Source organism: Microtus ochrogaster, linkage group LG1 (genome assembly GCF_000317375.1).
Source record: "Microtus ochrogaster isolate Prairie Vole_2 linkage group LG1, MicOch1.0, whole genome shotgun sequence".
Lineage (NCBI taxonomy): Eukaryota > Metazoa > Chordata > Mammalia > Rodentia > Cricetidae > Microtus > Microtus ochrogaster.
Window position 1 is genome coordinate 27,615,867 of NC_022027.1, and position 10,754 is coordinate 27,626,620.

Sequence of the window (10,754 nt, forward strand, 5' to 3'; positions counted from 1 at the left end):
GAAAATGGCAATGTCTCTAGTGGCATAGTTCCTCCTAAACATCCCAGACACCACCAGCTGTGAACCAAATGCTCAAATGCTAGCCTATGGAGGACATTCTAATTAAAACATAGAAATACTCCAAAAAGTCATAATCTTTGTGTGAATTCCATCAAGTTCACATAGAATACTGTTAGAATAAATAATCTCCTAATTTGTGTCAATAAATTCATGTGGTATAGGTGTATATGTCCAAGTTTCTCAAGACACCAATAATTAAGTTACGGATAACTCAGTGTCAAGTGGCAGTAGCTAATGGGGAAAAGTTTTAAGCATCATTCACAGAAGCTTAAAAATGTTAAAATTGTTTCCAAGTGGCTATATACTAAATACAATGCTGTGACTTATATAAATTTCAAGTCTATTTTATAGACCATTAAAATGTCCCTGTTTCTTCATAAGGAAGCATGTAGAGTGTTTTAAATTGTTAATAGTAGAAAATTATAAACCAAGCAGGATTAATGGAGGAATGAATGAGGAATTATACTGTAGTAGATTGGAGTGCTATGATATAACACATTGTTTTCAATTATAATGTAGCTATACCAAAATATCTGAGGCTGGGTTATGTATCTCATAGTTTTGGAGGCTTAAAATCCAGGTAGTATCACCTTGGCTCTGGTAAGAATCCTGCTAGCTACATCCCAACATCGTGAATGGCATCCTTGAAGGAGCTTATGAAAGGGGAGGTCATGTGTTGAGACAGGAAGTCAAAGCAAACTAAAGACAAGCCAGATTTACTCTATATTCATCACCCTTTCATAATAACTAAGCAGGCTACCACAAGAACTACCTGAATGTCTTTGAAAGATGATGCCTCAAATAACCTTTGCCTTAGATTCTGCCTTTAAAAGATTCTGCCACCCTCACAACACTGGGGACCACATTTTGGATATATGTTTTGGATTATACTTATGCACCAATTAAAATGAAAAAAAAATAAGATCCATCTACCTATCCATCTATTCATCTACTTAGAGATATTTGCATAGCATATGCAAAAATAAAAGACCAAAAAATAGTTTCAGCAAATATTCATTTCAAATTAATAAAGTAAAAAAATAACATCGTAAATTGTTCATAGGCACAAATCTAGCCACTTGAGCAAATTTTCGTGGAAAGAAAAAAAACCAAAATTTTAGGGGAAAGAAAGGATGAATATAGTAAATGCAACAATCATTGCTTTGTTTCAGTGAAAAAAAAATCTGAAGGAAATATGGAAAATACTAGCCCTTTCCAAATGCAATAGTAAGGACTCAAATGTTTGGTATTTTCTGTTATTATTATTGTTGTTGCTTCTGATGATGACGCTGTTTTGAGCAAGTATTGATGTGCCACAAAGCAATATAAAACCCTCTGTGTTAAAGCAATAATTTACAATGCTTTCCCACAGAATTTATCATGTGGTCATGGCAGTTCTCCAAGGAGGTCCACAATACTACTGTAGGTAAACACTGGCACACTTATCTATGCCTGACACTGCTTTAGATTTAAACAGTCGACACCTAGCTGGGCTACCTAGAGCAGTTGGAATGGGTGGTTACTAGTTTTATCTCCTCCCCCATCTCTCTGCCCTGTCTTAGATTGGGCTTCCGTAAAAGGTGATGATTTAAAGGTAGTGAAACTCTGAAGATACTGTGCCCTAAGTCCTAAGGAAGCTAAGGACTTCTAAACAAAAGCTTCAAAATATAGTGCATATTTCTATTGGTTAAAGCAGGGTATAATAGATTTGTGCAAAGATGATTCACAAAGACATAATTATTGAAGGATATTAGAAGGCCATCTACACATGCTTTAGATACCCACATCATTCCATAGGAAAATAAAAAACAAAACATAAATACCATTTAATGAGTACTGTGATGGTCCGGTTGGGGGAAATTGCAGTACACTTATATTTGGTTAAGTACTCTAGATGTTTCTACGTAAGTTTTACTATGAGTAAAATTAAAATTACTCTACAGCCATCCCACCTTGAAAGAGTCCACTCTCACCTGATAAGATTAAAACTAAAGTCATTAGACACTAATAAGGCAGATTACCTTCTGTGCTGAGATTGTGCCTCACCCAATGGGTTGGAGACCTTGGTAGACAATGACTAACTGCAGGGGATCACATTGTGGTCTTCAGTTGCATTATTACTTTTTTAGTTTGGTGGTGGTGATGATACCCAAGCAGCCAGAGGACAATATCTCAGGCTCAGTCCAGCTCTTGAGTTAGTTCTGGTGTTGCTGAGGCAGGATATCCCTATGTAGCCTTTACTGGCCTGGAACTCAATGTATAGACCAGGCTAACCTGGATTCTTAGGGACCAATAGGCTTCTGTCTCCTGAGTACTGAAATTAATGTATAGCACCATGTACGACATGAATCGGTTCTTTAAAGTGTGGAGGCATGGGACTGGATAGATGGTTCCATAGATAGGAGCACTTATTGGATTTGCAGTGAACCTGGGGTCTGTTGCCAGGACCCACACTGGGTGGTTCACAGCTCCTTGCAACTCCAATACTAGGGTTCCAACACTCTTTTCAGGACCATCTGGGCACTGCATACTCTGGCACACACATATTCATATAAAATAAGTGTTTGCGGGGGAGAAATGAAGTTGATAGACAATAGAGAGATTATCCATATCTTATTGCTTCTAATTCAGGGGCATAAATACAGGACTAATAAATTGATAGAATCTTTTATGTTTTGCTAAAACTTGATGTATTAATCACATTTTATTTGTATTGCTTTTTGATTGCCAATGATTTGTTTCAAAGATGATACTAAATTTCTATAGAAACTTGAAACTCATAACATTTTATTTTCTTATTGGTCTTAAAATGATGAATTTTGTGAAATAGACAAACTCTCATGATATAGAAGCAAGTATAATATTAAACATACATGAACTACAGTTTAGATTCTAAATGAGTCACCATATTTTAATTTAGTCCCCTTAACATTTTTGTCTAATACTGTACCTGTATTATACAATCTTCTCAAATAAAAACTCCTAAGAAATAGACTCAAATCATTTTACCATAAATAGCTAATGCAAAATTTAACATGTGTATTTTTAAGTATAACAAATGGTCTAACTAACCCTTTGCAAAAAAAAAAAAATGGGGAAGGGAGAAAGAAAAGAAAATACCTTAGGGACTGGAGATATGGCCAAGTGATTGAGTGCTTGCTATTCTTGCAGGAAACCTGAGTTTGGTCCCCAGTATCTACACAGGTAGCTCACAGCCATCTGTGACTCCAAATAAATGATATTGGTGGGCACCCAAATTCACACATACACATTCTAACATGTAGACATGCATACAAATTTTAAAACCCTACTTTGAAAACCTTAGGAAAACAACAGTGACTGAGTATATTTGGCAATTAAACAGATCCAAAAATCAAAAACATAGAACTTGCTCTATATTTTCTGCAACTGTATTGTTATCATTTGCATAGGATATGCTTATTCTATCGACTTAAAGAGCAGCATGAAGGGATCAATATTTCAGAAATATTCAGGATTAGAATGAGACAGCAAATCAGCCTGAAGTTTGCGTGTATTTTCACTCATTATTCTATACACAAATATTTTGTCATTTCAAATGTTTAAACAGCAATGAGAAAAGGCATAGTTATATACTTTTATGCCTTTTCTCTATTTTTACTTTTTGTGGTGGTGGCAGGGGCAGGGAATACAGATCTTGTCACAAAAGTCAGAGGCACATACACTAAACAATCTAAGTATCGTCGTAGGGATGCCTCAATTGAACAGAGTTATCAGAACTAATTTTCTACAGACACCCATAATGCCAGAACACACGCCACGGTAATGTGTGCAGCCAGGCTGCTCTTCATTACCATCTGGTGGCTACAGCATGGAGTGGCATTACCATGATTTTAAAGCAGAGTTAAAGATTGGCTGTTGTGCTTAGGAGCAGAAAGAACTTCAGCGCAACTGACAATATTAAAAATAAGGGCATATGAAAGAAGGGTTGGGAGACTTTCCTTACCCTCAAAATTCAGTGCTGGAAAATCTTATTTACTGGAAGCAATACATAATGAATAAAAGTTCAATGTCTGATAAAAAGGATGCACAAAGATCATGAAACTGGATATCACTTTTAGTTGTTTTCTAACAGAAAAAAAAATGAGGAGACTAGTTTTCTTTCCTTAGTGACAATGTTCAGAATCTACCAAATCTTTCAGGTATCCATACAGCCTCATGTGTCATTTGTCGCAGAGACATCCTTCTGTCCTATGTATCCATAAAATACCATCTATCTTTAAAATTTAGTTTAAAACGCACTTCTCCTGAGAGTCTGACCACCAGGTAAGGGTTCTGTGTTCAGTGTCTGTTGACAGCTGTTAAATATCTGTCAATCATTTACATAATAGTTTCCTGTCGTGATAGAGATTTCCAACGGGGGTGCTTTCTTTATTCTTCCAGGACTCTAGTTCTAAATATCTAACATTTCTTTATGCAAGGAATGGATCCACAGAATTTAAACAAAAGGAAACATGTGGCTGGCTTCACAGATACTAAAGCAACTATACAATTTGATTTGGGGAAGGAAAAACATTCATATTGATCTTGTGTATGTCATATCCACTGATATCTTACAACTTCAAAGTCAAATGTAACCATAGAATCCTTACTGTTGTACCACATCCATTAAAGGGGAAGGTTGAAGCTGTGATGGAAGACCCAACTTCCCCCAGTGTCTATAATTAAAAAAAAAAAAAATGAGGCATTGAATCCCAGTTTTTAACTTTTTACACATTTCTTTTTTTTTATTTTCAGAGAGGGTATTAACAGCAATTCTCCTGTTTCATCTACTTGGGTGGTGGGATTACAGGTGTATGTCTCCATAATCAGCTTTAAGATTTTTATTCTGGGGACTAGTGAAATGAATGGCAAGTAAAGGTGCTTGCTATCACACCTGAAGAGACCCGAATTTCATCCCACATAGTGGAAGTAGAGAATTGAGAGAATTGAATAATCCCTCATGTTGCCTTTTGTTCTCTACATACACACAGTGACATGAGTTCACACACATATACACCCACAACCACCAAAATAAATGTAAAATTAATTTTAAAAGTTTTCTTCTGCTGTTTTGATCCCTGATTCAAGAATGAACTTAGTTCTCAAGATAAGTTTGCCCTTAAAATTGTATGTCCATTAAAAGATTTTAATTCAGCAATAAAGTTTTCCCATCAAGTTCTAGACCCTACTGCTAGACACTGTACACGCTGGCCACGAGACACAGATAGTCAAGGTGGAAATGAAATAAACCCTCCTCAGTAATGGCTAATATATAGTACCAGAAATTCTGTGCAGGATGATGGGATGGAAAAGTTAGCAACAGTTTTATCCTTTGGGCTATAATAATGACCTACAGGGGAAGAAGTGCCCACTAGAAAAACATGGAGATATCAATAACCTTTTAATGGAAATCATGGCCCAGCACACAGTCAGGAGCCCAGGGCTGGGGAACTCATAACCAAAAGCAGAGAATCTTTGCTTCCCTCTGCTAAGTCTCAATTAAGAACCATTGCTTCTACAATCACTCACAAATCTCTGTAAGTAAAATCTTAGAGTAGGTGAGTGGCAAGTTATGAAGCCTAGCGGTGTCATCATTTAATTTGAATTCCTATCTGTTCTGATTTGTGGACATACAACTTCCAGTACTTTCATTCTTTCCTGCGAATGCAGATGCCTGTAGGCAGAGACTGCTCTTTCATTCCCAGCCTCCCATACCCAAATAATCACACAAAAACTATATTAATTATAACATTGTTTGGCCTATTAGCTCAGGCTTCTTATTAATTAACTCTTATATCTTAAATTAACCCATTTATCCCAATCAATGTATTGAGATTGTGACCTACCAGTAGGTCCCAGCTTCCTTCTCCTTCAGAAGCTGCATAGTGTCTCCCTGACTCTGCCTACAATATCTCTTTATCTCTTCCAGCCTGGCTATATTCTGCCCTGCCATTGGCCAAAGAAGTTTCTTTATTAACTAATGGTAATAAAACATATTCACAGCATACAGAGGGGAATTCCACATCATCTTTCCTTTTCCGTCTAAATAACAAGGAAGGCTTTAACTTTAACATAGTAAAATTACATGCACAAAATAATTATCAAGCAAGAATTATAGTTATAATATTTCTTTGTGATTCTAAAGTTTTATACCTGATCTATCTTTTTTTCTTAACTAAGGAAAACTATAACTATATATAGTATTCAACTCTATCAAAGACTCCAGAAAGATAATATTAACTAAGAAACAGGAAGTACATTGAAGCAACTCCAAAACTCTAGAATTGACAGAGACATTTTGCTGCCTGGACAGTCACCCAACGTAACTTCCATAACGTTGGGAACATTGGAGTATCCATTTTCAGCCTTCAGGCCCTTAGTATCTGGCAGACATTTTTATGAAGCAGGAAATTTGAAAGGCTGTTTCGCCTATATTGGCAGATTGTCAGTCCTGCAGAATGTCTGATGTTTTCTTCTATGAAGGAGGAAACCTGAAGGATCATTCTGTCTTTTGGAAAGTTCAACAGTCACTTTTCACAGATTCTTCATATCCAGTCCATGTCCAGATCAGTTCCTTGCTCAAATGACTAACAAACGCTGTAAGGAGCCTCTTTGATGCCCATCTTTCTCTTGAAGTAGATTAGTGCTGCCAAAAGAAGACATGTCTCACTGTCAAGAAAAGTCGAAGTTCTTAAAATATTTTAAATGTTATATAGGTAATGAAGATTTCCTATCTAACTGAAATATATCTCTGAATATCTAGAAAACCTAACATAATTAAAAGCTTGATTATTACAGATGACTATTAGTCTATATTTATTAACTATCCATTCCATTTTTAAATACACTGCTCAAACACAATATCTTAAACAAGAACAGAAATACGTATACACAGTATAACAAAATTGACCTTAAATTTGTATCAATAAACCAAAATCCATACCAATGCAAACTATTCATCTTTATAGCATATCACCCTTTAAATGTAAACAAACATTTTTAAACAATATTTGGGAATTTGGGCATAGTTTTCTCCAAGCTGCTTTCTGTTGTTTATAGGGTAATTATTTTTAGGGTTTACTGAGACCATTGGGGGAGTCTTGTTCAATCAAACCACATTAGCCTGGAAGGAATCCATAGGTTCTCATCTTCTGTGGAAACAAAAGCAAAACCTCCTTTCCAAAGCAACATGTCCTTAGACTCAAATTTTGAAGTCAAGATACCTTTAAAATATATATGTTGGGTTATCATAGCAGTCTCCAGAATCAAATATCTCTCTGCAGTCAAGAAATTCAAAGAAAACACAATAATATACATAATCCAGACTCTCTGTGTATTTTCCATCTTTGTGTAGCTTTTTATTACTCTATTACTTTTAATATTTATTTTATTATATTTACTCCTTTAATCTGACTGTATTTTTTCTTCTCTCTCTCTTAAGTCCATGTACATTTATCCAACACTGTTTGGCCTATCAGCTCAGGCTTCTTATTAACTAACTCTTCCATCTTAAATTAATTAACCCATTTATATTAATCTATGTATCACCATGAGGCTGTGGCCTACCAGTAAGTTCCAGCATCCTTCTCCTTCAGTAGTTACATGGCATCTTCCTGACTCTGCCTGAAGTAGGCTCAGGGAACTCTTTAGAGGGAAAAAAGGGAGGGGGAGAATAGATGGGATGGGATAATATGTAGATTATTACTTATAAGTTAGTATTTATAGACAATTTATCTTGGTATAGATTCTTGTATATTGATACAAATCCAAACTATATGGGTTATATTGAATATGTTCCTATTTCTGTTTACAATATTGGTGCACCTTTGCAAAGTTACTTTGCCATATTATGCATGCGTATTTCTACCTCTACTTAAGATATTTTGTATATGGATGCAATTTTAAAGTATACTTATCATATTACACTATATATTTCTACCTCTGATCAAGATACTTATATTTATGTTGTTCACATTTTGAGGTCATTGTCCTCATATGCTGTGCATTTGTTTAAAATTTTTAATTTTTAATATGAAGCCTCAATCTTTAAACTATATAGGTATTAAGAATTTCAGTTACTACTAATCCATGTTTGTCATACTTACAGTTAGACTAATCATGTTCTTTAGATGCATAGAGGCTGTATTCTACATATAGGTAGGCAATCTTCAAACACTTCAAAGAACTGTAGAATATGGCATTTAAATAATTTAGGATTCTGATGATATGAGACATTATTGCTCTTGGCAGCACTGTTCTATTCCTAAGATAATGTTGGGCACTGAAGACACTCCAATTGAAGCTTGTTTTCTTCTTAGCCAAACTGCCATGACTACTGACAAAATACATGGTGTCCAAACTGGACAAGCAGGATACAAGAAAAAACAACTATCAAACCTTCCCAAGACAGAATAAGACAGTTTTTCAAATTTCTCTGCCTCTGAAAATGGTCTGTCAGACACTCTAGGCCTTAACCAAAGTTGGTTGCTCCAACATTGCAAATAAGACTTTGGGTGATTGCCCAGGTAGCCGGTTGTCTCTGTCATTTCTTGCACCTTTTGTCAGTTGCCTGATTGCACTTCCTATTTACTTAGGTAATATTATTTTCCTTCTCAGGTCTTTAATGAGGTTGAAGACTAGATAGATAGTCATAGTTACTTTCCTCTCCTGACTTAGCCAAACTTTTTCTAATATTAGGTTTAGACTCTTTAGGATAGGATAAATATTGAAACATTTAGCATATGTTTCTTTCCTGATGTTGGTTATGCTGATCATTATTCTAAATTTTATGTATGTTTTTGCCTCTTCTTTTTCCTGAACAATACATTATATTTATTCTTATTGTGTATAGTTTTGGATTAGGCTTAGAACTCTCTTATTTAGATAAAAGGAGGAGATGCTGTAAAAACTCCTTCAGCCAATAACCTTTAAGAAACCATCCCACTTTGGGCATGGTTTCATGTACTGTAGGTACAGACAAAAAGCATGTGTATCCCTTTTTGCTGCTGGTTTCATTTCCAGTTCCCAGCACATGCAGAGGACTGGAGACCGAGACCCTTACTGTAAATTAATCCCCAAATAAATTAACCTTTGTTATACTCCACTCCAGGCTATTGTGGAACTCTAAGACTATCTATCTATTTTTCAACCCCATTAAAGACCTGAGAAGGGAAATAATATTACCTGAGTAAACAGGAAGTGCAATCAGGCAATGTCTCTTTTATTCCTTCATTTTAAGTAATGTATTTGAAAACTGCACATTTCTGATTTGAAGTGTTTCGTGTGTTTTCAAATTTACCAATAAAAGAATAACATCTTTTAGTTTTGTTTAGATTAGTAAGATGAAATGATATTTTCCCAACTTGTTTCAACATTTTTTAAGAATGGAATGCCTTCAGTTGGATTATTTACAAGATGCTTACAATGAAAAGTGTTTTTCCTTTTTTTGGCATACCAAATTAATACCATAGATATTGATTTTCAGTTGAGATCATTCTGGAGAGGTATCGTGAGGCTGTTGTTCTGGCTCTTGGGTAACGTATTTGACATATTACATTGCCATTTAATTTTGCTAGACTGAATAACCCTACAAAACCACAGTAATAAATATTGAAAATGTGTTAGATTTTCCATCTAAAATGATAAAGCTAGAACTTTTCTGTGAGCCCAATAATATATGTCCCAGGCCATGAATATAAAAGCACTACAAAATCAGATTTCTTCACTCATTTTTAATACATTGATTTGAGCTATGAAAGGCATTGTCCAATAGTCTTTCCTTTAAATTTCGAATTACAGTGACAATCTTTCACAAAGCATTAAATATAGCTTGGCAAAAAGTTCTACAAAAGCATGTTGTTTGCACTTTTTGGTTCTGCTTGAAAAATATCAAAATTTTACATTGCACAAAACCTAATAAGAACATAGATAAGTGGACTAGCTAAGAATTTTAACAAAATTATGATTTAATCCAAATATGTCAACGCTTGCATTGAATATAAACATAAATAATGCAATTGAAAAAGCAAAATGTGGTTGCATTGAGTAACAAAACAAAGCTTAAGTCTATGTAGTTAAAAAGGGACTCACTTTAAATGTAAAGACAGAGCACTTTAAAGTAAAGCACCTACCATGTTGTTTTTATATTAGTATTAGGGAGTACTTCATCTGTAAGAAATAAAGATAAAGAAGAATGTTTCATATTGAAAAAGACATACATTTATCAGAAGAATTTTTTTAATTCTTAAATTGTACTTAGGGTTTTATTGAATTTTTGTTTGTTTGTTTGTTTAAGGTAAAGATACATTTGTTAGACTTATTCGTGGTCAAACTCCCTGGCAGGACAACCAAGATTGGAGAAAGATACACTTTAGTTCATGGTCTCAGGGATTTCAGGCCAGTTGGCAGAAAGTGAATGGCAGAACCTGTTAGCTCATGATGTCAAGAACAAAGGAGAGAATGTCCATTCTAGCAAATATTCTCCTTTTCTCTTTTAATTTTATTTGGGCATCAGTGTGTGGGATGGCACCTCCCATATTAAACATGGTTATTTTTGAATGGCATTTCCTGAGTAGACATGTAGAAAAATGTCTACTCCCTCCAGATAGTTGACCTGGAACAACCAAAGTAATAATCCCACCATACTTCAGTTTGGACAACCAATTGGTTTGCTA